We start from the raw sequence: 27,721 nt of genomic DNA, 5'->3' as shown, positions 1-27,721 counted from the left end.
ACACTATACTGTAAAAGTGACATGATACCATTATTCTATAGGTCAGTCCGGACACAACCATATGCAGGTTTACACAGATTCTCTAATGTTATATATTTTATTAAATTTTTTTTTGCAATTATTAATAAAATGGGCCTATTGTGACGCTTGTAACGGTTTTAGTTTTTCACCTACAGGGTTGTACGAAGTGTCATTTTTTGCGCCATGATCTCTAGTTTTTATTAATACAATATTTGTGCAGCTCGGAAGTTTTGATTACTTTTTATTACTTTTAATGTAACAAAAAAAAGAAAAAAACTAATCGGTAATCCTGGCACTTTTTTCCCTCTTTTCGTTAATCAGTGTTATAGGTGCTCTGCTGATTGAGCCTGCCTGTGGCAGACTCAATTAGCAGAGCGCCGATTGGACCGCACTGAGGAAAGCAAGAGACCTCCGCAGTCCCGATTGGTAAGTAACAGGGGCTGCTCCTGTCACTTACACTTAAAAGCCTTGATTGCAGCATTTAAGGGGTTAATGACACACTGCAGTCTGTCATTAACGGTGAGGGCCCAGCTGCTAATTGCACAGGACTTACAGGCACCCAAGGCGTACCGGTACGTCCTATGTCGTCTAGGGTTTAAAGTAGGGCTGGGCGATATAAACGATATGCCAAAATATCGTCATCAATTCGGTTGACGATATAGATTTTTGGCATATCGTCATATCGCGATACATGCCCACGGAGCGGTAGTGAATAAGCTTCTCACTTACCGCTCCGTGGTACCGCGCTGCAGGGCCTTCCGTTCACTCATCGTCAGCGCGCTAGCTGACGATGCGTGTGACGTCAGGTCTCTCCCAGTGCATGCTGGGAAGAAGACGCGGCCCGTCTCGCCTCGCGGACTCCATCAGCCAGCCCTGCAGGAAAGGTAAGTAGCAGAGGGGTCGGGGGCGGCAGATGGCTTGGCATGGGGCTGATGATGGCCCTGGCTGGGGGGACATGATGGCTGGCACATAGGGAAAACAGAGGGGGAGATGACTGGCACTGGGGGGGGGGGCTGATGACTGGCAACGGGGGGCTGATGACTGGCAACGGGGGGCTGATAACTGGCAAAGGGGAAGGCTGATGACTGGCAAGGGGGGCTGATGACTGGCAAGGGGGGTGATAACTGGCACAAGGGAGGGCTGATGACTGGCACAGGGTGGGCTGATGCACACACACAAAAAAATTTATATATCGTGATATATTGTTATATCGTGCATGCATCAAATTATATCGTGATATAAATTTTAGGCCATATCGCCCAGCCCTAGTTTAAAGCGTAACTGTCATTTTAGGGTAATTTTTTCTGAAAACAATAAATATCTATAGTACAAGCGATTTTAAGAAACTCTGTAATAGGTTTTATTTACCAAATGAGTTTTCCTGTACTAAAAAAGCAGTTTTCCTAGCTACCCCCTCACTTCAGAAGGAGGATTTCTATGTCCAATATGCTCTATGAAGAGTGGAGGGACTGAAAGGAGTGAGTCCTGCACAGCACAATACCCTGCAATCTTCTCTCAGTAAGTTCCTAGATAAGCACTGACCTTTCTGACCCCTGAATTCAGGTGCCCAGTCTACAAACAGCTGACCTTCATGTCTCTTCTTCCTGCTCACTCCTCTCCCTCGGCCCCTCCCCCCTCCATAGGACATAATAGACACAGCAGAACCCATCTTTATTTGCTTCTCTGTAATGAAGATGGATTTGCCTGATAATGCTCAGATAAGAAGGGAGAAGGCTGGGAAATTGCATTTTGAGTACAGAAAGCGGCTATTTTGCCTAATAAAACCTATTGTAGAGTTTCTTAAAATATACTACTGATTTTTGAAAAAAAAAAAAAAAAAAAATGACAGTCACACTTTAATCTCTTAAGGACGCATGACGTATCGGTACATAATGCTCCCGCAAGAGGTGTTCAGAGCGGGGCCGCGCGGCGACCCCATTCTGAACCGCTGCGGTCCCAGGTGCCGCGTGTAGCCCGGGGCCGCGGCTATTAGCGGGCACGGCCCGATCGACGTGCCCGTTAATACAGTAATCAGATGCAGCTGTCAAAGATGATAGCTGCATCCGATTACCGGACGCAGCACTTTCCTGGTGTCAAGTGGGGTGGATAGCTCTTCTGGGACAACGATCCACACATCTGTACCGGCCGGGTGTCAGGTCCAAAATGGCGCTGATTCCGACTCTGCACTCGGATGCATCCGAGTGCCGATCTCATTGATCTTTGTTGTATAAGTATTCAGCAAAGATCTCAATGACAGATCAGTATACTTATACTAGAAGTCCCCCAGGGGGGCTTCTAGTATAAGTGAAAAAAAAAAATCACCTCCCTTTTCCCATGTTTTAAATAAAAGTAAATAAATAAATAAACATGTTTGATATCGCCGTGTGCGTAATCGCCAGAACTATTAATCACATTACTGATCTCGCACGGTAAACGGCGTAAGCGCAAAAAAAATCCCAAAGTGCAAAATTGCGCATTTTTGGTCGCATCAAATCCAGACAAAATGTAATAAAAAGCGATCAAAAAGTCGTATATGCACAATCAAGGTACCGATAGAAAGTAAACATCATGGCGCAAAAAATCACAACTCACACAGCCCCATAGACCAAAGGATAAAAGCGTTATAAGCATAGGAATGGAGCGATTTTAAGGAACGTATATTTGTTAACAATGGTTTGAATTTTTTTACAAGCCATCAGATAAAAGAAAAGTTATACATGTTATATATCGTTGTAATCGTAACAACTTGAGGAACATGCATAACACGTCAGTTTTATCCAGGGCGAATGGCGTACAAAAAAATACCCCCCAAATAAAAGAAATGCGTTTTTTTGTTCAATTTTACCACACTTTGAATTTTTTCCTGGTTTCGCACTGTACTTTATGCCAAAATTTAGCCAGTCATTACAAAGTACAATTAGTGACGCAAAAAATAAGGGCTCATGTGGGTTTCTAGGTGTAAAAATGCAAGTGCTATGGCCTTTTAAACATAAGGAGGAAAAAACGAAAACGCAAAAACGAAAAGTGGCTCCATCCTTAAGGGGTTAAAGCATACCTGTCACAAATTCTAGATGTGGCATGTAGTGCAATTGTCTGAAGTTCTGGTATCCATAAAAATGACCACACTGGGTTGGTCTCTGTGGATATCGGAATTTTCTGCTACAATATGTATTGTGCGCCACTCCACGTCCAGGAATTACTGGATGGAGCCCTAGGAAGGCCAGAAAAAAATGGATACAGCCTATGGCCTATATCCGTGTTTTCCAGGACTCCCTAGGGCTGCATCCAACTTCTTCAGTCACCGGTAATAGAATGTTGCATGATCGGACTTGAGCATACTCCGATCATCTCTGGTAATACTATTTCCTACCAGATCTTCTCTGCTATTTGGTAACTTTATATGCAGGATAGGCACGCGGGGTACACAAATCCCCACTATCCAGTGAGGGGAAAAAAAACTAATAAAACACACACCAAAAGGAAAGCTCCACATATTAGGTGAATAAATTGCATGGGGGCAAACTGTAATTTTAGAAAATGGTGGGAGACACCCCAACATATCCACGTAGGCCGGATCCGTGTACTATACCCACCTCGCTAACATCTGGCCGCAGCATTTATAAAAAATAAATAAAACGCAATGAATGGCCGACGTTTTTCGGACTAAAATATAAAAAAAGCCATTTGTGAATGTCCCCTATGGAGGGATCCGGTCATGCCTCATGGAGGTGACTTCCCCTGATTGACCCCATTGCACCGACATGTCTCCGGGCACTGGGCGGCCAGTCCCCTCAGCCCCGGCGCAGACCGGGCGGCTCCTCCACGTACAGGGCTCTGCCGTCTCTGTGAGGTAACCCTCCCGCAGCAGCCGTGCCGCACTCTATCAGCCTCTTCCCAAATCAAAAATGGCGGCGAAGACCCCTCCCTTGCTCCATGGGCAGCTCCATCCCTGCTTCGTCACGGCCTCGCCTCTCTCCTGGTCCAAAGGGAGGAGGAGAGGCCGGGACAGTCGGCGGCCGCTGTGACGTCGGTGCGGGAGCTCGGTGTGTTGCTGTGAAGGGCCGGAGAGACGCAGGGTCCCATCCTCCGCCCGCGCTGTGTCTGTACCGAGCTCGCAGCCACGGGAGGTGCCCGGATGTGCCGGAGAACCGGAGCCGCGAAGCAACATGGCGGAGAAACATCTAACGGCCCAAGAAGAACGGGTGAGCCGGGGGACGGTGGGGCTATAGGCAGCCTGTGGGGCAGGAGCCCGGTGTGTGTGCCCGAGGGAGCGGCACATCTGCCCGGCAGTCACACAGCACAGCCGCGGCTCCTCATTCCAGCTGCTGATTGATCTGCGACCCCTCCCTGCCTGCTGCTACTGCCTCCTCTGTGGAGTCCTGGCCTCCTCTGCTCTCTACGGGGTCAGCCTCCCTGCCTGGGGAGCAATACACCTGGCCTCCCTGCCTGGGGAGCAATACACCTGGCCTCCCTGCCTGGGGAGCAATACACCTGGCCTCCCTGCCTGGGGAGCAATACACCTGGCCTCCCTGCCTGGGGAGCAATACACCTGGCCTCCCTGCCTGGGGAGCAATACACCTGGCCTCCCTGCCTGGGGAGCAATACACCTGGCCTCCCTGCCTGGGGAGCAATACACCTGGCCTCCCTGCCTGGGGAGCAATACACCTGGCCTCCCTGCCTGGGGAGCAATACACCTGGCCTCCCTGCCTGGGGAGCAATACACCTGGCCTCCCTGCCTGGGGAGCAATACACCTGGCCTCCCTGCCTGGGGAGCAATACACCTGGCCTCCCTGCCTGGGGAGCAATACACCTGGCCTCCCTGCCTGGGGAGCAATACACCTGGCCTCCCTGCCTGGGGAGCAATACACCTGGCCTCCCTGCCTGGGGAGCAATACACCTGGCCTCCCTGCCTGGGGAGCAATACACCTGGCCTCCCTGCCTGGGGAGCAATACACCTGGCCTCCCTGCCTGGGGAGCAATACACCTGGCCTCCCTGCCTGGGGAGCAATACACCTGGCCTCCCTGCCTGGGGAGCAATACACCTGGCCTCCCTGCCTGGGGAGCAATACACCTGGCCTCCCTGCCTGGGGAGCAATACACCTGGCCTCCCTGCCTGGGGAGCAATACACCTGGCCTCCCTGCCTGGGGAGCAATACACCTGGCCTCCCTGCCTGGGGAGCAATACACCTGGCCTCCCTGCCTGGGGAGCAATACACCTGGCCTCCTCTATAGAGTCTGGCCTCCCTGCCTGGGGATAAGTACACTGGCCTCCTCTATAGAGTCTGGCCTCCCTGCCTGGGGATAAGTACACTGGCCTCCCTGCCTGGGTATTAGTACACTTGGCCTCCTCTATAGAATCTGTCCTCCCTGCCTGGGTATTAGTACACTTGGCCTCCTCTATAGAGTCTGGCCTCCCTGCCTGGGTATTAGTACACTGGCCTCCTCTATAGAGTCTGGCCTCCCTGCCTGGGTATTAGTACACTGGCCTCCTCTATAGAGTCTGGCCTCCCTGCCTGGGGATAAGTACACTGGCCTCCCTGCTTGGGTATTAGTACACTTGGCCTCCTCTATAGAGTCTGGCCTCCCTGCCTGGGTATTAGTACTCTGGCCTCCCTGCCTGGGGATAAGTACACTGGCCTCCCTGCTTGGGTATTAGTACACTTGGCCTCCTCTATAGAGTCTGGCCTCCCTGCCTGGGGATAAGTACACTTGGCCTCCTCTATAGAGTCTGGCCTCCCTGCCTGGGGATAAGTACACTGGCCTCCCTGCTTGGGTATTAGTACACTTGGCCTCCTCTATAGAGTCTGGCCTCCCTGCCTGGGGATAAGTACACTGGCCTCCCTGCTTGGGTATTAGTACACTTGGCCTCCTCTATAGAGTCTGACCTCCCTGCCTGGGTATTAGTACACTTGGCCTCCTCTATAGAGTCTGGCCTCCCTGCTTGGGTATTAGTACACTTGGCCTCCTCTATAGAGTCTGGCCTCCCTGCCTGGGTATTAGTACACTTGGCCTCCTCTATAGAGTCTGGCCTCCCTGCCTGGGGATCGGTACCCTGGTTTATGGATACTGTATGGCCTCGGCTGTGCACTTCTGCTCAGACATGGTGGAGCATGGTGGTCACTATGCTTCCTATCGTTTCTCTTGGATCAGTGTCCCATCATTGATAGATGTTTTGGTGCACGGACTAGTAGCAAATCCTTTCCCACCTCTCAGCTTACACACACAGCCATTATACAGCGCAGTGTATAGGTGAATCCGCCAGGGCAATACATGTAGGGGTAAACCCTTGACAAGGATCTGTTACTGACCTGTGTGCGGTCTCCGGTTCCTTTTGCACAGACCCAGGCCTAGAGGGTGATGTGCACCAATAGTGAGGCCACCATCGCTTTATCCTCCAGTCTGATCATACAGCGTTTGAACATACAGTGCTTGAACATACAGTACATGTTTTTGGGTTTATTTTTTATAAGGATTTGCCACCAGCAACTGTCTTTATTGGGGAACTTCCATATACATCCTATGGTCTGGCGGTCTGAAAGAGACCAGCAGGTTTGGCCGATATTCGCAATATTTCTATGGCCACCTTGGAATCGAAGGATTTGATGGTTGTTTCATGTTTGTTTTCTTGAATAGATAACTAATAAGTAACGGCCCTATTACACAGAGCGATTATCTGCCGAATCGGGCTGCAATCCGTGCATCGCTCCATGTAGTGGGAGATTACCCTACGTGTAGCCGACGGCTGATGAGGGGGGTATAGAAAATAATAAACATTTGCTTACCTGTCTGTTCTCTCCTGATATTGCCCAGGCTTGTTTCTGCGTTGCCTGCTGACTGCAGCCACCTCTGAAACTTCTGAACCCATCTCTGCAGTGACAGCTTGCTCAGCCACTGCCTGGGACGGGACAGCGCCACGGCCAGTGATTGGATAGGCAGGCTGTCGCTGCTGGGACAGATTCGGAAGTGTCAGAGGTAGCTGCATGGACAGTTAAGCAACATCTTAACTGCAGAGACTTCTTTAACAATGTCTGTGCAGCCCCTGCCCCATGATTATAAAGCTGTGTAATAGGCTCTTATGTACCTATTGGATGAGACTTTGAAATCCCCTATTATGAAATTTGGATAAGGCGGTTGCTGACCATTTGAACAGCCAGTGCTATACCTATCCACAAGAAGGGTAGCAGAGAAGAGCCCAGTAACTACAGGCCAGTTAGGCTGACATCTGCAGTAATAAAAATGAACGAAACTCTTCTAAAAAAGAAGATATTTGCTCACCTAAAAATGAACAACCTGATGGACCCAAACCAGCATGGCTTTACTGCGCGAAGATCATGTCAGACTAATCTCATTCATTTTTTTGACTATGGCCAGGTACACACGTCAGTTTGCAGACAGACTACAGACCCATTTATTTGTATGGCTCTGTTCATGTAGGTGTTATGGATCCATCCATGCTACATAAAAATGCGGGCCAACCCTATTGCAGGACCGACGGCTATGGATACACTTCTGTAGCTGCGGACATCACTACACATGTGTGAATGAAGCCTTAGTTTTAAAAGTGGTGGATAAAGGTGATGCTGTGGATATTGCCTATCTGGACTTCAGAAAAGCCTTTGATACAGTTTTCCATAGAGAAGTTAGTGAAAATTGGTTGCAAGGGTCTGTTCTAGGTCCTGTTCTTTTTAATGATTGTAAGTGACATAGGAGAAGGTTTGGTAGGTAAGGATTGTAATATAGGAGAAGGTTTGGTAGGTAAGGATAGTGACATAGACTGTCTGGTAGGTAAGGAAAGTGACATAGGAGACGGTTTGGTAGGTAAGGTTAGTGGCATAGAATGTCTGGTAGGTAAGGTTAATGACATAGAAGGTCTAATAGCAACATAACAGAAGGTTTGTTAGGTAAGAATAGTGACATAGGAGAAGGTTTGGTAGGTAAGGTGAGTGACATAGAAGGTTTGGTATAAGAGAAGGTTTTGAAGGTAAGGATAGTGACCTAGAAGGTCAGATAGGTAAGGATAGCGACATAAGAGAAGGTTTGGTAGGTAAGGTTAGTGACATAGAAGGTCTGGTAGGTAAGGATAGGGATATAGGAGAAGGTTTGGTGGGTTAGGATTGTGACATAGGAGAAGGTTTGGTAGGTAAGGATAGTGACATAGGAGAAGGTTTGGTAGGTAAGGATAGTGACATAGGAGAAGGTTTGGTAGGTAAGGATAGTGACATAGGAGAAGGTTTGGTAGGTAAGGATAGTGACATAGGAGAAGGTTGGGTAGGTAAGGATAGTGATGTAGGAGAAGGTTTGGTAGGTAAGGTTAGTAATATAAGAGAAGGTTTGGTAGGTAAGGTTAGTGATATAGGAGAAGGTTTGGTAGGTAAGCATAGTAACGTAGGAGAAGGCTTGTTTGGTAGATAAGGTTTGTCTGTTCAATAGTGTACAATATGGTTGGTATTCCTGGAGGTGTCGGTAATATGGAAAATGATTTAGCTTTACTAGATATGTGGTCCAAACGGAAACTGAGTATCAAATCAATAGTTCTGTGTTGACAAAGACTTCAGAAGAGAAGGATTTAGGGGTAGTGATTTCTGGCAGCCTTAAAATGAGTCACTGGTGCAGTAAGGCGGTAGTGAAAGGTAATATATGCTGGGCTGTATAACTAGAGGTATAACCATTAGGACGAGGGCGATTGTGATCCTGCTGTAATAAAGCTCTAGTGACCCTACATCTGGAATATTGTGGAGATTTATCAAACATGGTGTAAAGTAGAATAGGCTCAGTTGCCCCTAGCAACCAATCAGATTCCACCTTTCATTTTCCAAAGAGTCTGTGAGGAATGAAAGGTCTGATAGGTTGCTAGGGGCAACTGAGCCAGTTTCACTTTACACCATGTTTGATAAAATTCCCCCATTGTGTCCTATTCTGAAGACCTCACCTACATAAAGATATTGATAAAATAGAATGGGTCCGAAGACGGGCTACAAAAATGGTGGGAGGGTGTGAGGCCTAAAGCATATTAGGAAAGACAAGGATCTAAAGCTGTATAGTCTGGAGGAAAGAAGAGAAGGGGGGACATGATTGAAACCTTTACATATGTTAGAGCAGTGATTTTCAACCAGTGTGCCGCGACACATGGTCGAGTGTGCCGCGGGGAAAGTTCCCCAAACTATGGTGCCCCTGTGTTTTGTTCCCTGGCAATGCGCAGCGAAACATGGGGGAGAGAAGCACAGAAGAGAAGTATGGTGGAGAGAAGTATGGTGGAGAGAAGTATGGTGGAGAGAAGTATGGTGGAGAGAAGTATGGTGGAGAGAAGTATGGTGGAGAGAAGTATGGTGGAGAGAAGTATGGTGGAGAGAAGTATGGTGGAGAGAAGTATGGTGGAGAGAAGTATGGTGGAGAGAAGTATGGTGGAGAGAAGTATGGTGGAGAGAAGCACAGGAGAGAAGTATGGTGGAGAGAAGCACAGGGGGGAGAAGAAAACAGGCCCAGGTTTCACACTGAGTGAGTATAAATACATTTAGAATCTATATTATTAACTAAATGTATAATATGTACTGTTTTAGTGCCATTTTGTGCCATTTTGGTTGGTGGTATGCCCCTGGATTTTTTAAGTATAAAAAGTGTGCCGCGGCTCAAAAAAGGTTGAAAATCACTGTGTTAGAGGACTAAATAAGGTTCAATAGTGAAGTGTTTTCTGTATTCCGATCTCAACTATTTTTTGCAAATACATTCACAAGTACGCTGGACTTATATTAGGCCACGCCCCCTTTCCCTTGGCAGGAAGGGAGGAAGAGGCGCACGCCTCTTAGTGAATTCGGCCGGCCGGGCATCCGAACCTTCACTCGGCGTACCACATCTACACCTGCTTTTAGCAAGTGTAGATTTGGGCTCCCCCAGCCCACCCATCAGGCTAGTGGGGCGTACACCAGAGAGAAGGGGCGAATCTGCACCTTTTCCCTATCGTACCCTTCAAAAAATGTCCCCCATAGTGTGTGTGTGTGTTTAGGGGGGGGGGGACGTATCAGAAGTAGACAAGTTTGCTTAAAAATGTGTTTGTACAAATAATTTACCTGAGGAGCTCTACAAGTATATAACTATGTAAGTTAAAGGGGTTGTCCTGGAAAATTTCTTTATTAGCCATGCTGTCTGGGCTGCGGGGAACATGACAGTAGTGTATACTTACCTATTTTTGCCACTGTCAGCGTTTTGGCAGTATCCACAGATGTGCCGCTCCCATAGGAGATGGCCAGTCACATAATGTTAGGGTGTGTTTACACAGACAGATTTATCTGACAGAATATTGAAGCCAAAGCCAGGAACAGACAATAAACAGAGAACACGTCATGAAGGAGATTTCTCCCCACTCATTCCCCCCCATCGGTCGCAGTCTGAACACTCGGACCCAATCAAAATTTTTTACGTCTCTGTGACATTACAGGAGAAAGTAAGGGCCCTATTACACCAACAGATTATCTGACAGAGTTTTTTGAGCCAAAGCCAGGAATGGACTATAAGCAGAGAACAGGTAACAAAGGAAAGACTGAGATTTTTCCTCTTTTCAAATCCTTTCCTGGCTTTGGCTTAAAAAAGTCAGATAATCTGTTGGTGTAATAGGGCCCAATAATTGTAATAAGTCCAAAAGCATCCAGAGGAAGTATAAAATCTTCAACCTTTTTTCCTTTTGGAAGTACAAAAATTGTGATGATTCAACCTGAATTGATCTTTTTTAACCAAAGACCAATTGAAGCCAAAACGTACTTGGAAATGAAATGTCATATTTCCCCCAGATGCTGTTGGAGTTTATTCTTCTTATAATTTCTCTAAAATCTTTCATTCTGGATTCATGGCGTACCGGCGTGGATCCTCAATACACGTTATCGGCTCGGTGGATGCAATTTTGGTGCTATTGGGCTTTATTTCATAAGTCTGTGACACGTCATACGTTTTTTCTAAGGACAGGCACGTCAGGTTTTGCACCTGTGGTGTAAAAAGCTCCATCTATACCAAAATGAAAAAATAGAAACTACAAATTATGGCTAAAAAAAAAGACCCAAAACAACCCTGTAGACATAAAAATAAAGTTCTAGCTGTCAGAATATGGCAATTTAAAGCAATTAAAAAATATATATATTTTTTTTTTTTTAAACATGGTAAAACACAAAAAAACTATACAAATTGGGTATGGTTTCTGTATTATAATCGTCCTAAGGAATGATGGTAAAATGTTAGTTTTAGTGTATGGTGTTATATGGTCCACTAGCATAGTATAAGGCATAACTTTCTCTCTGTCCCCCCCCCCCCCCCCACGTATTCAATGTCCCCTACTGTGCAGCTTCTTACCCCTCCTGCCTCCCCTGCAGCTTATGTTGAGTAGGTGGGGGCGGAGCATAACAAGTCTGGCACTGATTGGCTGATGCTCAGAACCCAGAGTCAGGGTTCTGGTCAGCTGACTAAAACTAGGGCTTATATTTCCAGCCTACTCCAAAAAGCCTACAAAATGAAGCTGGGTCTTATTTTCAGGAATTCCTCTGGTGATAGAAATAGTCATTTCTGAGTGATCCTCTCAATACATAGTAATAAATGCAGGGCCTTTCTCTGTGTCATGTCTGAATGTCTTTTTGGAGTACATTTACTTCAAGCTTTCATTTCTCTTTTCCTGTAATATGCCCTCTTCCTAAAATGAGTATTTTTGGGTATTTTCATATCCCCTTCCACACATGTTTTGTGTTTCTGACTATACAAATTGCTGTATTCCTCGGGTTTTTCTTTTTCAGTGAAGCATCCTAGCAGGGTCAGTAAGGAAACTGGCCCTGTTTGTTAGGGGTCATTCACACATCCACATAGTGTTCTGCGGACCAGACCTCGGAGCATCATGATTCTATATGATGTCTGGAACTCCGAAACTGTTTAAAAGTTCATGCCACTGTACTGACTCAGCCGCTCTTAGGGGTCATTCCCATGTGCCATGCACGGTCTGTAATTATGGATGATGTGCTACGGACCGGACTTCAGAACTCTCTGCATCATAAACTATGATGCTGTAAGCTCCAGAAATGTTTAAATCTCTGCGCCGCTGTACTGACATGCTTTGTCATTATAGTAGCATGAATATTTTACTATTTCACTTTAAGGTGGTCACTCCTCCTGATTCTGGGAATCAAATACCAAACGTTCAGGTTTCCTAAAATGCATTTAAAGGAGAAGTCCAGCGAAAATGTTTATTAAAGTATTGTATTGCCCCCAAAAATAAATACAAATCCCCAATATACACTTATTATGGGAAACGCACATAAAGTGCTTTTTTCCCTGCACTTACTACTGCATCAAGGCTTCACTATCTGGATAAAATGGTGATGTCACGACCCGACTCCCAGAGCTGTGCGGGCTGTGGCTGCTGGAGAGGATGATGGCAGAGGGATGATCAGTGTCCCTCAGTGTCCCCCTGCCATTATCCTCTCCAGCATCCACAGCCCGCACAGCTCTGGGAGTCGGGTCGTGACATCACCATTTTATCCAGGAAGTGAAGCTGTGATGCAGTAGTAAGTGCAGGTGATCAGAAGGAATGACCACCTTAAAGGGAACCTGTCACCCCCCGTACCGGGGTGACAGGCTCCCGACCCCCCGTTAGAGACCCCTATACTTACCTCATCCCGCCGGGTCCCGCTTCTGGATTCGGTCGGGTCCCGGAGATCTCAGCCGCTGCAGCCCGGCGCGCGCGCTGAGAGATGAGTCCAACACCCATAGAGAATGACAGGAGAGTCCAGCGCTCCGTCATTCTCTATGAGCGTTGGACTCATCTGTCAGCGCGCGCGCCGGGCTGCAGCGGCTGAGATCTCCGGGACCCGACCGAATCCAGAAGCGGGACCCGGCGGGATGAGGTAAGTATAGGGGTCTCTAACGGGGGTCGGGAGCCTGTCACCCCGGCACGGGGGGTGACAGGTTCCCTTTAAAGACCTTATCCACCTTAAACTAACTTGTCCCTTATCCCCAGAATAGGGTACAAGTAAGAGATTGCAGAAGGACTGACCTCCGTACCCCCGCTGATCTCCAGATCGACCCTCGTCTCCATTGTTTTGAATAGAGCCACGGATACGGCATGTGACCCGTAGCTCTGTCCACTCATATGGAGCTGCCAGAACGAGCGGAGTACAGCACTTTCCTCTTTCCGGCAGCTCCATAGGACTCCGCTGCGGTATTTATAATAAAGAAGCCGCGGGCTGATCTGGAGATCGTCCGGGGTACAGTATAATAGTTGAATACAGTTTAATACAAAGCATAAGATTGTACTGTTGTCAGGGTAACCTATGGCTAATGGTAGCAACAATCGGTTTACTTTGCAGTTCCAGGAAAAAAAGAACGTCCTCCTTCATTTGCATTTCTCACATTATCTACAATGCTTTTTCAATCTTTTATGATAGATACGAGCCGGCACCCTGTGCATTTGGTTTCATTTTGCCTTATTTTGGGTGAAGCTGCATCGTCAGTAATGGAGCAAATCTCAAGCAAGTTTGGGTTTGTCTAAATGGGAGCGTGCAGCTTTTGATTACCAGTGGCTGAGGAAGTTGGATGCAGCCTTGGGGAGTCCTGGAAAACATGGATACATCCATTGGCCATAGGCTGTCTCCATTTTTTCCAGGCGGCCTTAGGGCTGCATCCACCTTCTTCAGCCACCAATAAACAAATGCAGCACACTCCAGTTTGAACGTGCTCAAAGTTTACTTAGCTCTACTATTTACTAGTTCTTGGGGTTGCCTGGCTGTCCATTGAAAATGTATGTAATTTATGTTAGAACTTTCCAGGGTACCGGGGAATGAGTCCCCCTTTGAGAATTCCCCTTTATCCATTTGCAAATTAGGTTGCAATAGGCTTCAGCTTCCTGACTGCCTGAACACAATGATAGTAGAATGGTGCCTTTTTTTTTTTTGATGTGTGTAAAACTCTTTATTTCCAAACATCTTAAAATAAGTCATATTGGCTCCTGCGATGGTAAATATGGCCCTAGGCTATAGTCTCTGTAGAGCCCAAGTCTCTGAGAAGCAAGCTGGCAGCAGTGGGTTATTTGGGAAGGGGCTTTATATACTCGTAGCAGAATGAAAAAATCCACTGTGCGTATGTAAAGCCATAGAAAATAACAGGAGACAGGAACGCAGCAGAACTCACAGCATGAAATCTGCTGCGGTACTATATCTGTGACACTGGACTTAGCCAACATCTTTGCAGTACTAAATCTTTTTATTTGACTTCATTTGCCCATTATACCTCCTTTCTGTAGCAGAGTCTGTAGGCCGTGGCTGTTTATTCTCGCTTACTGGTAAATTCTTAATATAGCCATCTGTGATATTTCTTTTACTGTATAGCAGATGCTTGTGTGGGTTTTTATTTTTCCTTCACTTAATAACATTTCTCGGCTTTAAACACAAGTCAGAGTAATTACATCCTCAATGTGCCATGTGTTGGCAAGAAGAGCAGAATAAAGTAATAGAGGGCTGAATGACTAATGGCGGCTGCTGCTGCCGGCTCTTCCACTTCTGTCTGATTACATTGATTTTGTAGCCTAGATCTGTATTATAATGCTTTGTATGTGGTCGTTCGGCCCCCAGCAGTGGATACTTGGTGTGGTCTTTTGCTGTCTTCTAGTATTACTGATGACCTTCTAGATATATGGTTGTTTCCAGATGCTGTTCTTCTCTTGAGTCTGGACAGGTAGAATAGGATGATGGGAATCGCCTCATGCTTATTTTCGGATTAGGTCTTTTTCCCCCCAAGAAACCACATGCCTACGCTGTAGGGCCACTCTATACCATAGCTAACCACCATGCTGTGTGTCCCACTGATGTAAGGCTCCTATACTGTCAGTTCCTCTGTACATACTGTACACCTCTCTCCCCCCCTTTGTAGTTGTTCCTCCATACTGTATACATCCCCACCCCTATGCAGGTAGTCCCCATACTATATACCTCTCTCCCCCCTCTGTAGTTGTTCCTCCTTACTGTATACCTCCCCCCATGCAGGTAGTCCCCCTATACCATATACCTCCCACCCCTCTCTGTAGTTGGCCCACATACACTCCGTTTCCCCATATTCAATGTCCTCTACTTGTGCATCTTCTTACCCCTCCTGCCTCCCCTGCAGCTTGTGTTGAGCAGGTGGGGGCGGAGCATAACAAGTCTGGCACTGATTAGCTGATGCTCAGCACCCAGTGTCAGGGATTTGGTCAGCTGACTATAACTAGGTTTTGTATTTGGAGTAGGGCTTATATTTCAAGCCTACTCCAAAAAGCCTGCAGAATAAGGTTAGGTCTTATAGACTGTAATAGACTATGGCCATTGTTTACCAGACCTGTCATATCAGATAGCTAATGTAAGGAAGCATTGTTTAGAGACAGCCAACATACTGTTCATGGTTGTCACGTCTGTCACGTGTGGAGATCTACATCCTGCATTTAGATGATATGACTTCATTATAAGATAAGCATGGTTGGTAAGCCAGAGTGATTCGTAAAGGAGATGTACACATTTGCAAAAAAAGCACATTATTCTTCCATTTAAAATGACTGATACCACAACAGATCCCAAAATAGGTGGTGGGTAGTGTTGAGCGGACCTGTCACACTGGATTCGGATGCTCTTGATTTGATTCCCTGCAGCTACAGAAGTTGGATGTGGTCCAAGGGAGTCCTGGAAAACGAGGATACAGTCATTGGCCATAGGCTTTATACATGTTTTCCTGGCAACCCTAGGGCTGCATCCAACTTCTAGTGGGGTCTGTTCGGCAATCTAACACCATAGTGGTGGTTTCTGTTGTAATTGAAGCCGTAATATGTGTGAACAGAGCCTTAGGCCTCATTCACACGTTTCAGGACTGTATAATATTTCCGCAATAGGCAAAAAATGTGTCTGCAGTGCATTCGCTATGGGAAGGTGATCATTTAATTTAAGGTGATCCAATATTTTTGTAGCGTTCGCGAAAAATGCGAATCTACAAAAAACTACACATAGTGCGACTAGCCCAATAGAAATCAATGGGCCCTAAGTTTGTCCGTTGTTGCAGATGAACAATTATGGACAAAGTTATGGAACATGTGAATAAGGCCAAACAGCCATTTTCAGCAGATCTGTGTTTTTTTTTATCATTGAGGTTAATGGGTGATTTAAAAAGCTAAAGTCAGTCAGTTCAGACGTGTACAGGAAAGCTGTGTCTCTAAACCTATTAATGCTATTCTTCAGGATGTGACGTATAGTGATAGAATATAGTGGTTGTGGTTAGATGTGGATCAGTGAATCCTCAGCCACCGTGACGCCACATGTCGTCTGTATGAGCTGCACTTCACTCTTGGTCTCAGACATCTCACTTTTTCTACGTTTTGGTTCCTTTCTTACAATATTTTCCTGTGTATATCACGCCGTGCGGTTATGGCCGCTGCTGTCTCCGCACATGTTAATCTGCACATTGTTACTTGTATACAGCATAGAATGCATTAGCTGCCACTTTATTTCCTGTCCGTTATCTAGCATAGCTATACGGCTTCTTAGAGAGCTGTTAGTGTATTGTCAGGCCGTAATACAGTGTATTTCATATAGAGAGCGCGGCCGGACCTGCCATATTGATTTTTCCCCACAGTCAGGCTTTTATCATTTATAACTGGCTTCCCCTCTCTATTGACAGCTCTCATCTGTCTCTCTGTGTCTGCATATTGGAATATTTCCGACAACTCTCTCGGGGAACCAAATGACCCGATAAATAGACTTTTATTCCTTGCATTGTGAGATGACTTCCCTCTTTTCCTGATGATCATTCATTGATTCTCTCCCTCCAGGCAGTATCAATGAGCGGATTAGAATAGGGCATCTGTTTCAGTCTTATTAGCTACCTTCTCTCTTTATTAACAATTGACAAAGATTTCTACACTAAGATGCCTTCTACTACAGTCCTGATGTGGAAGTTAGGCCACTCCGCTTCTAATACAGCCATATCCTAATCTTATCTTAATAATGGGGAGAAACTGACACTCCAAGTTTACTAGGACATTGTGGATTCTTTATGCTTTAAGCTCTATGTGTATATCGCTGGTCCTGTAGGCTTCAGATCTGTGCGTCTGTAGGAGAATAGCTACACAATACAGTATCTGATGCCATTAGACATTGGAAGCATATGGATGTGTATTAAAGGGCTACTAAATCAAAAGCTAGACAGATTAGTAATTTAGTTCGATTTAAAAATATCCAGTCTTCCAGTACTTATTAGCTGCTGTATGTCCTGCAGGAAGTGGTATTCTTTCCAGTCTGACACAGTGCTCTCTTCTGCCACCTCCATCCTTGTCGGGAGCTGTCTAGAGCAGTACCAAATCCCTACAGAAAACCTTTCCTGCTCTGGACAGTTCCTGACATGGACAGAGGCGGCAGCAGCAGAGAGCACTGTGTCAGACTGGAAAGCATACACCACAGGACATACAGCAGCTGATAAGTACTGGAAGACATTTTTTAAACAGAAGTAATTAACAAATCTATATAAGTTCCTGACACCAGTTCATTTGAAAAAAATATTTATATTCTTTCCACTGGTGTATCCAGTTTAAGACATAAGGGGTCCGAGACATTCCTGCTGAGGTTCTTCTCCTTTACCCCATGTGAAAAACACAGGTAGGTTTCTGAGCTGTGTGTCCAGTCTAAGAGGAGAGGAAGGTAACCTTGCAGCAGTTTTCTCCATGCTCTTGTCCTTAGGATTGGAGTTTGCATACAGTGTACTGTTTGCACCTTCTAAATGTTCTTTTTTTTGAGTAGATTTTACAAAAGAAATGTATTGATGGATTCATGGTCCTAATTGTGTCTTCCCATCCGACAGGCAATTGAGGAATTCATTTCCGAACTGAAGAATCGGGAACAACCACAAGTGGTTACGGTGCCTCCTAACACTGCCGTGAAGTTCTTAATGGCTCGGAAGTTTGATGTTTCCAGAGCGATTGATTTATTTCAGGCTTACAGAGTAAGTCCAGGCATGTTTCTTCACCCTCAGGCCTTATGCACACGTTCAGTAATTTTTTCTGGTCCTGAAACAACCCGCTAAAAATTACAGATTGGACATCCGTATTGCATCCATATTCCATCCGTATTTCCGTAAATCCATTTTTGCTACTCCAATGCTTTTCAATGCACTTCATCCATATTTTTTGCGGAAATACGGATGCCAACATGTTACAATCTGTAAACAATCCGTAAACAGTTGATTTCAATGAGAGGATCTGTAAAAAAAATCAGGGTCCTCACCAGGTCCATACTAGGACATTTCTGGGACATGATTTTCATCCATTTCTGCTACTGATAGTGTGAATAGCCCAATAGACATCAATGTGCACTAACTCTGATCCGTAAATTACGGAACGTGTGCATAAGGCCTTAGGCTGGGTTACCACTATGTTCTTGCAGTCTGTTTTTTTTTCATCCCTTTTTTTGCTGCTCTTCCTGTCTTTCTGCAAAAAAGGGATTCTGGGGTAAGTTAAAGGAGAAGTCTGGCAAAATTTTTTATTAAAGTATTGTATTGCCCCCCAAAAGTTATAAAAATTACCAATATACTTTTATTACGGGAAATGCTTATAAAGTGCTTTTTTCCCTGCACTTACTACTGCATCAAGGCTTCACTTCCTGGATAAAATGGTGATGTCACGACCTGACTCCCAGAGCTGTGCGGGCTGTGGCTGCTAGAGAGGATGATGGCAGAGGGATGCTCAGTGTCCCTCCAGTGCTCAGTGTCCCCCTTCCATCATCCTCTCCAGCAGCCACAGCCCGCACAGCTCTGGGAGTCAGGTCGTGACATCACCATGTTATCCAGGAAGTGAAGCCTTGATGCAGTAGTAAGTGCAGGGAAAAAGCACTTTATATACTCTATATAACTTTCTGACACTTTAATTACTGTTGATAAAGTATTGTGTGAACACTTTCCCAGGTACCATATCCCTTTTTATGTATTTATTAATCCTGGAAGCCATGTTCCCAGCTGTGCTTCTTCAAAATATATAATTACCTGGTAAAAAAAAAACAAAAAAAACACAGCCCAAAAATCCTGTGTGATGATGAATAATTCATTCCATAAATCATCCATCTATAAATTGTCATGCAGTGAGTCAGCTCATTACAGCTGCCTATAAGAAGTATATAAATATAGATGAGGGCTTACTGACAGTGTAGTAGTCACCTATGATGGCTTGAACAGTGCAGGTGAAATAAGGTAGTCTCTTACTCATCTCCTTTTTGTTTAACAGAACACCAGACTTAAGGAAGGGATCTACAACATAAATCCAGATGAAGAACCTTTACGCTCTGAGCTGCTTAGTGGTAAATTTACGGTTTTAGTAAGTATTACTATTAGTTTAAATATATTTTGGTAGCAACAACAAAGAACTTCAGACTGGACATAGACTTCTAGTCATGTGACATCCACTCTTGTTAATATATTATGACTAAAGATCAAGAGTTGATGCTGCCCTGACAACCAGAATCTAATGACCTCACACACATAATACTGCGACAAGTTGTACCATGAAAGTAGATATCAGGATTACCTATGGTGGTGATACTTACATGCTTAGGATGCGTTCACACAGCAGATCTGCTGCAGATCCTGTACATGTAAACGCACCCTTAAATGGGCACTATCACTACAGATAACCTTTGACATGTCAAAAGTTATTGATCACTGCGGGTCTCATTGCTGCGACCCGCTCTGATCTGATCTGATATAGCTGTGGATATGCATATATCTGTGCTGTCAGTTTCCATATCACCATGCCATGCATACATACCTAGAGTGCTGCTGTTTAATCTGGCATTCTGCTCTCTGGCTGCCACTGTATGTCTCTATCAGACTGGAGAAAGACACAGGAGAGCAGGAAGCCAGATCATACAACAGCTCAGAAGGTAAGTATGTACTGCTGTGTGATCTGGAAACTGATGGCATGGATGTATACATAGCTGTGCTGTCAGTTTCTAAGGCTGCATGAACAATACAAGTATTGTTTGTGTGGCCCACTCACTTTTATTGTGCCATGTAAAGGCACTGCAAACGTGCGCCAATCTCGCTGATCAGCACTGATTTGCGTCCTTTCATGACCCATATCAGGTTGTTTAAAACCACCTTAAGTTTGTCCTAATTCTGGAGAAATTGGATATAAAGTCCCTTATTACATTGTGTTTGATTTTGGGGGTGTGGTTCGTGGCCCCCATTCCAGTCATTTGGGGACACTGTAGTAATGAGACTTTTATTACCCATTTTTCCTGTAGGTGACCAATGTCATCTGTGGGGAAAATCTACTTATTTCTTGGAGTTTTATGGGTTGGATAAAACAAAATTTATTTATTTACTTATTTTTTTTTATTAGCCTGCAGTTTTGACAATACACACAGGGTCTGAAGCTATTGGTCTTCTCAATATATCGGTATAGATGGTTGATTAGATTTATGCTTGTCCTCGTGTTTGGTAATGATAGTGTTTGTGCTTCTCAATTACAGCCCGGAAGAGATGCAAATGGAGCAGCGTTAGCCCTGTTCACTGCTAGACTTCACCGGCCGGATGTAACTACGCATAAGGCCGTTCTCCAGGCTATTATCTACCAGCTAGATAAAGCCATTGAGAGGTAATTTATTGATGAGCGATCACTTAATTCTTTCCTTCCCATCAGAACACAATGACAGACAAGGGGAAGCTTTGAAATAATCCATTTTACAGAAAAATTTGTAATCTGCTTCAAGCAAATGTTTTATTGGTGTGCAGAGTTTATGGTAGGGAATGGTATTGGTATTTCACTGAATGACATCTGCCCGGATATGAAAGCCGATCTCTTTATATTATGCTATTGATTTTTTTCCTTTCCTGCCTGTTCTGTGCCAGTATTACTTTCTGGAAGAAAGCTCCTACGTTAATAACCGTATGAATGAATAAGGCATCTGCAACCACATAAATGGAGAGAAAAGACAGGGGTGCCTTCTGGTGCAGTAACTTAACCATTATTGTTTGTTACTGCCCTAGAAGGCACCCCGTCTTTTCTCTTCATTTATGTTAGATAGTAATAGAGTTTCGTCTCTCCATTACCTTAGAGCCTGAGGAGCTGAAATGCGCTGAAACTAAGGGTTTTTAATTATTTTTTTAATCTGAAGTCCACTCTATTGTAGTGTTTGCAGAGAGTCGCTAACACTATTTACTGGGTATACGAGCAGCATACGCTATCCACACTTATACACCTGTGCTAGGCTCATTCGAAAGGTACATGTCCCACATGGTCTCCACTTGGAAACTTTCACCACATAAATGAAATAATATTTGGTTAAGTCTCATTACACAGATCAGCCATAACATTATAACTAGGGATGAGTTAATTTACAGTAGTAACAAAGCTTGGTTGCTATCTGTATTCTGCTCTCCGGGCTGGTAAAAAGATGGATCCAGTCCTGGGAAACTGGGAGAACGAAGCGGAGCACACTTCAAAGACCTGCAGCCCGATAAACAGAATTTATACTGTAAATTCGCTCATCCCTAATTAAAACCACTCATGGGTTGTTAAAAAAAACTAATAATTTATAGAATAAAAAAAAAACAATAGTGAAAAACGTTTATGCCAAGAGGATGCCATGGTGCACTGTGGGAGCAAAGCAAAATGGCACAGGCAATGTGATGCTCTGAGCAATGTTCTGCTGAGAAACATTGGTTCCTTTTGTTTATTTGGACATTTTCCACCTCCCTAAGATTGTTACATATTAAATACCTCTGCTTGTTGGCAAAAATATTCCCTAATGGCAATGCCCACTTTCAGTGACATGATACCAGAGCATCATTCTGCTGGTGCGGCAGGATATTTGGTTAAAACTCCGACATTTGCTCTGTCCTCTTTTAAAGCGTTCAATTGCCAGAAGTGCTTACAACTTACAGGACTTGAGGAGAATATCTGTCAGCACTCTCACCCGACCCCAGGTGCTGACAGTGTGATACAGATGACAGTGCCCTAGTAGACATCTTTGTGTTAGCAGGAGATTTAACGCAATCTTTACTTTCTTACAGGAAGAGGAAGAGTTGTGGCTCAGCATTTGTGCCGCACTCTGGCACAATTCACCGCTACTTCCTCCTCCCTCTTCTCTTTAAATAATCCTTCAAGGCTGGCCTCCAGCTTGCACTGTAAAAAAGTAGAGCATGTGGCAATGATGTGAAGGGCCGCGCATGTCCTGCATTCTGAATCCATAGCCGGGAAGAGTGGCAGGTGTGCACTTGAATGGTTGAAGCCCCTTTCCGCAGTTAATCTCAACATGCAACTGCCACTCTCTCAGGCTAAGGTGCCTGTGCAGGTGGAGAATGCAGGATGTGCACGGTGGCTGACATCAGTGGCGTGCGTTGGAGGCTGAACTGGAAGGATTATTCAAAGAGAAGAGGGAGGAAGAAGTAGTGATGAGGTATGCCAGCACGCAGCACAAACACGGAGCTACAACTCCTCTTCTTTACTGTAAGAAAGTAAAGATTGAGCTAAATCTCCTCCACTAACCACTAACACAAAGATATCATATCTACTAGTGTACCGTCATCTGTCACACTGTAAGCACCTCGGGTCAGGTTCGAGTGCTTACAGGTTCCCTTTAAATGAGTTGTGTCATGGTAAAATTTAGTTTTTAGAAAAGTAACTTGCATCGCTGTACTCTTTGTTCTCCATGGATTTAATGACTCCCAGCTTTCCTCTTTAAACTGTGACCTTGCAGAGGTGTTGTGAAGCCCATGCCTCTACCAGTTGGAACTGTTTTGGTGGCACAAGCAGAACCTATACAACATTAAAGAGAACCTGTGACCCCTCGTGCCGGGACAGAGCCCGGCCAACCCCCCGGTGCAGACTCATATACTCACCGCTTCCGAGAAGTCCTGCTCCTGGACCCGCTCCCGCCGCCGAGATATCTCCATCCGAAGCCGTGCGCGCGCTCAAAGAGATAAGTCCGACGCCCACAGAGAATGACGGCTCCAGTCATTCTCTATGGGCATCGGACTCATCTCTGGAAGCGCGCATACAGCTTCGGGCGGAGATATCTCCGCGGCGGGAGCGGGTCCAGGAGCAGGACTTCTCGAAAGCGGTGAGTATATGGGTTTGCATCGGGGGATTGGCCAGGCTCTGTCCTGGCATGGGGGTGACAGGTCTTCTTTAAGTAGATGATTTTAATGTTATGGCTGATGTATATACTACAGTCCATGCATGTAGAAATCTTTGCCCACCACTTTAATATTTGCTTAGGGTAAAATGTTTTAGTACAGCATTTAAAGTGTGTGTTTGTTTGTTTTTTTTGTGTGTATTTTGTAAATTGTCACAGTGTTTAACTTTTTCTGTAATGTTTTTGGTTTGTAGGGTGGAGACACAGAGGAATGGACTCATCTTCATTTATGATATGATTAATTCCACTTATGGGAACTTTGATTATGAGCTGTGTGTGAAGATACTGAACCTATTAAAGGTATGTTATTGAGTGAGGGTTTTTTTTTTTAATAATAATTTTCTTCCATTTTGTTATATATTATAGGGCTGTTTAAATTGTTACGTTATGATACATGCCATATATTAAAAAAAATGCCAATTATCACAACTGGAAAAGGTCACATAACACCTCTATAGAAGTAGCTTTTACTTACAAGAAATAACAATGATAGGAGGCTTGCACGCCTCCTCTCTCCGCGCTGAAGAATTAACATGTTCATTCTTCAGCGCGGGGAAAAGAGGAGCACGAGCCTCCCATAGACTGTCATTATGACAGGGAGGCTGGCGGCCTTCCGCCACTTTTGCTCCGTGTGCACGTAGCCTAAGAGAGTGTTTTAGATGGGAAGGGTCTGAATGTTGCTGGGCTTTTGCAGCACAGGGGAATTGGCATAGCTTATACCTCAACGCCAGAGTGACTGACTGAAATAAAATTCATACTTCCTGACTCGGGGTAAGGCTGGGTTCACAATGTGTTTTTGCAATCCTTTTTTTTTTCCCGTTTTGATTAGTTTTTCATTTACTTCCATTATAAAAAGAAGGATCAAAATGCATCCCTTTTTAAAAAAAAAAAAAAAAAACGACTTTCACTTATTTTTGTGTACGTTAAACGGGTGCGTTTTGATCCTTTTTTTTTTTTTTGTAATGGAAGTCAATGGAAAAATGAATGCACACAATTGCATCCGTTTTTCCATATGTTTTTTGCAAAAAACGGATTGCAGAAACGTAGTGTGAACCCAGCCTTAGATGCCCTATCGTCAGCAAAAAAGTGCTGTTTTAGAATCCTGTTTCTTGCCCATAAGAAACAGTTAACATACTTGCATTATATCAATTAGGTGGTTGAATTTAAAATTATAACCAAGAATTTTAGATATCTTAGATCTTCAATCTGAGAGTGGTAGAACTGCTTTGGTGAGGTACATTTTATATGACTCTTGTAATAGGTATTGAAGGAGTAATCAGGAGGCTATGACTGTATTATGAGTATAGCAGGTAATAGCCTGAATGTTTCTTCCTTCAGTCTCCAGCTAATGTATATGAAATGTGTTTTATGCCTTGGTGAGTTGCATAGAAATCTTTTAAAGGTTAACTTTTCTTTTTTTTTTCTTTTATGTATGGTTCAATTTTACATTCCTTTCTTTTTGTCCCTAGGGTGCTTTTCCTGCGCGGTTAAAATGTGTTTTTATTGTATCTTCTCCTCTTTGGTTTCGAGCTCCATTTGCTGTTTTACGTCTTTTCGTCAGAGAAAAGCTCAGAGAACGGGTAGCGTATTATATTTTATATGCTTTTGATTTGCTTCTTTGTTTTGTTTTTTTATTTTTATTTTTTTTTATACATATATTTTTCTCAGGTTTTCTATAGATATAATAAGTGTTATTATAACCTCTATTACAGCAGGTATATGTGTATCAGAGAATTGCAATATTTATAAAGAAAGTAGTGTTTAGCCGTAATGTATCATGCTACTATGAGCATTATGATTGCTTTATACATCAATGAAATCAGTTATTTATATTTCATTGACTTTATAGCATCTTAATCCAGACCTAGAAATGTGGTGGCAGTTTTATTGTTAGGGCTAAGTTCACACGATGCAGTTGAAAACCACTTTTGATTGCTTAAAATATGAACATGCTTGCAACAATGAAAGTTAATAAAGGGGAACAAGAAATCTTTCAAATATGTCCTGCAGGAAGTGGTGTATTATTTCTAGTCTCACATGGTGCTCTCTGCTGCCACCTCTGTCCATGTCAGGAACTATCTAGAGCAGGGGAGGTTTTTATGGGGATTTGCTACTGTTCTGGACAGTTCCTGACATGGAGAGAGGTGGCATCACTGTATCAGACTGGAAAGAATACCCCACTTACTGTAGGGCATTCAGCAGCTGTTAAGTACTGAAAGACTGGAGATTATTACAAATCTATATAACTTTATGCCACTAGTTGATTTGAAAGAATACACCCCCCCCCCCCGGTAGTACCCCTTTAAAAGGTTTGCGCACAATCTGTAGAAGTGTTTAGTGTCTTTAGTATGTAAAACTGCATTGACGTTCATCAAACCCTATGTTTGTGATTCTTGTCATTCTTAATGTTTCCGCCGCAGGTGCGCACAGTAAAAGCCCATGAGTTGGTAAATCACATACCGAAGGAATCTTTACCAGAGCATTTGGGAGGAACATCCAAAATAAGCCATGTTGCTTGGATACAGGCATGCGTCAACTCCAGCCAAGGCCAAGAAAACGGAGACTGCATGGATCATCTGTTTGTTATATACTCAACTGAGCAAAATCCTGTGAGTGATAGACTAAACTCTAATTGCACCCAGCAGAATGTGACTGACAATACCAGACTTATTCACAATCATTACCATGAAAACAGGACTAAGAATTACGCAGAGACGCACAGAGTAAGTGGCTGTGTGCACTGGAATGGTTCTGCCGTTAGCGACAACTACGATTGTTGTGATAAAAGCTCAAGCGCAAATACAAACTGCAGGAGGCCGCCTCCACAATCGGAGACTCCTCCGGACACTCCATTGTATAAACAGCCTGCTGACAATCCTTCCATCCCGCCTTTACCCCAGAAATCTCGACCACTGCCTGCAGACATGGAACAATCCATACATATGCCTGAAGAAGGAGGAATGACGGTACTAGGTTTGGTTCAGCACGTCAAGAGGATGAAGAAGAGGGGCATTTTCCAGGAGTATGAAGAAATCAGAAAAGAGCCACCAGTCGGTACTTTTGATATATCAAAGTAAGTTGGAACTTTCTTATCAGAAAGCTAATCATACTGAGAATGCTCAAGTCTTGTTGTTCAGCATTTGAGTCCTATAAATCGGCATTGAATTACCAGTGGCTGAAGAAGTTGGATGCAGCCTGAGGGACTCCTGGTAGATACAGCTACATCCATATTTTCCAGGACACCCTAGGGCTGCATCTACCTTCAGCCACCAGTAATCAAATGCTTAACAATCCAGTGTACGAAAAAGACAATCAGAAAAATCGCTGTCTGTAGCCGTAAAGGACCAACCCCCGAAGCCTGTGATCCGCATGCAGACCCCACCTTGCTGGTACGATCAGCTGTCTATGTAAGCAGATCGCTGAGGAGCTGTTCGGTAATCCATGAGAGTTTGCCTTCACTACACACTTCTATCATAAAGTTACAGGTTATATCTGTGTGTCTGGCACTTCCATTAACGTGGGAAGCAAAGGAAACAGTTATTCTTAATGGGGGGGGGGGGGGGGCTGCTTAGATTTGTTGTATATTAGGTATCTGAGCAGCAGCGCTATTTTACACAGTCCCTATGGCCGGTCCATGTACCAGTAGTGAGATTCAATAAAGCCTGGCTGGAATCTTTCATGCTCCATATACTGATAGGAGGTTTCCTGGTGCAACAGCCACCTATTTATCTCCTGTGGGAGATTTATCAAACATGGTGTAAAGTGAAACTGTCTCAGTTGCCCCTAGCAACCAATCAGATTCCATCTTTCATTTTTCAGAGAGTCTGTGAGGAATGAAAGGTGGAATCTGATTGGTTGCTAGGGGTAACTGAGCCAGTTTCACTTTACACCATGTTTGGTAAATCTCCCACCATATGTCTGAATTCTGTTAAACACAGCTCAGGCAAGATGGCTGCTCCCATAACAATGTACAAAAAGTGAAATGAAAATATTACAAAATACATTATTCCATAAAATAAAAACTAGACCATACATGCTTTTCTTGACTGTTTTCTTCTATGACCTTTTATAATGGCTTTCCTCTTTGATGTGTATACCTGTCTTAATGACATTGCGTTCTGCTGAAGGAAAGTTGCCTCAGGATTGATGATAGGAATCCACTCATCCCTTATCTATTCATACCATCCTTGTTTGTCAGCAGCTGACTGGCCAGAATCTTGTGGATCCAGCGGATTTATCATCAGTCATTAATTATTACAATGATACACAAGGAACTATATCCTCCATGTCATCAGTAATGGTAGTGTATATGATTTATAAGAATAGGCCATGGCCACAGGGGTAACGGTCAACGAAGCATCGAATGATAGATTTCTAATGTTAAAGGGAACCTGTCACCCCCCCCCCCCCCCCCCCCGTGCCGGGGTGAAGGCCGCCCGACACCCCCCGCTAGAGCCCCGGATACTTACCCTATCTCGCCAAGTACCGTTCCTGGAGCCAGTGCCGGGACGAAGACATCCTTGTCGGAAGCCCGGTGT

General features: G+C 44.5%; 1 pseudogene; it reads left to right on the top strand.

Annotated features, from left to right (window-relative positions):
* Window positions 1–3,939: 3,939 nt before the first annotated feature.
* The window catches only part of LOC138797625 (tyrosine-protein phosphatase non-receptor type 9-like), a 34,337-nt pseudogene continuing 10,555 nt past the window's right edge, over window positions 3,940–27,721 (top strand).

Source organism: Dendropsophus ebraccatus, chromosome 7, assembly GCF_027789765.1.
Source record: "Dendropsophus ebraccatus isolate aDenEbr1 chromosome 7, aDenEbr1.pat, whole genome shotgun sequence".
NCBI classification, from domain to species: domain Eukaryota; kingdom Metazoa; phylum Chordata; class Amphibia; order Anura; family Hylidae; genus Dendropsophus; species Dendropsophus ebraccatus.
Note: the sequence above shows the minus strand (reverse complement) of the source record. Positions and strands in the feature narration are given on the sequence as shown.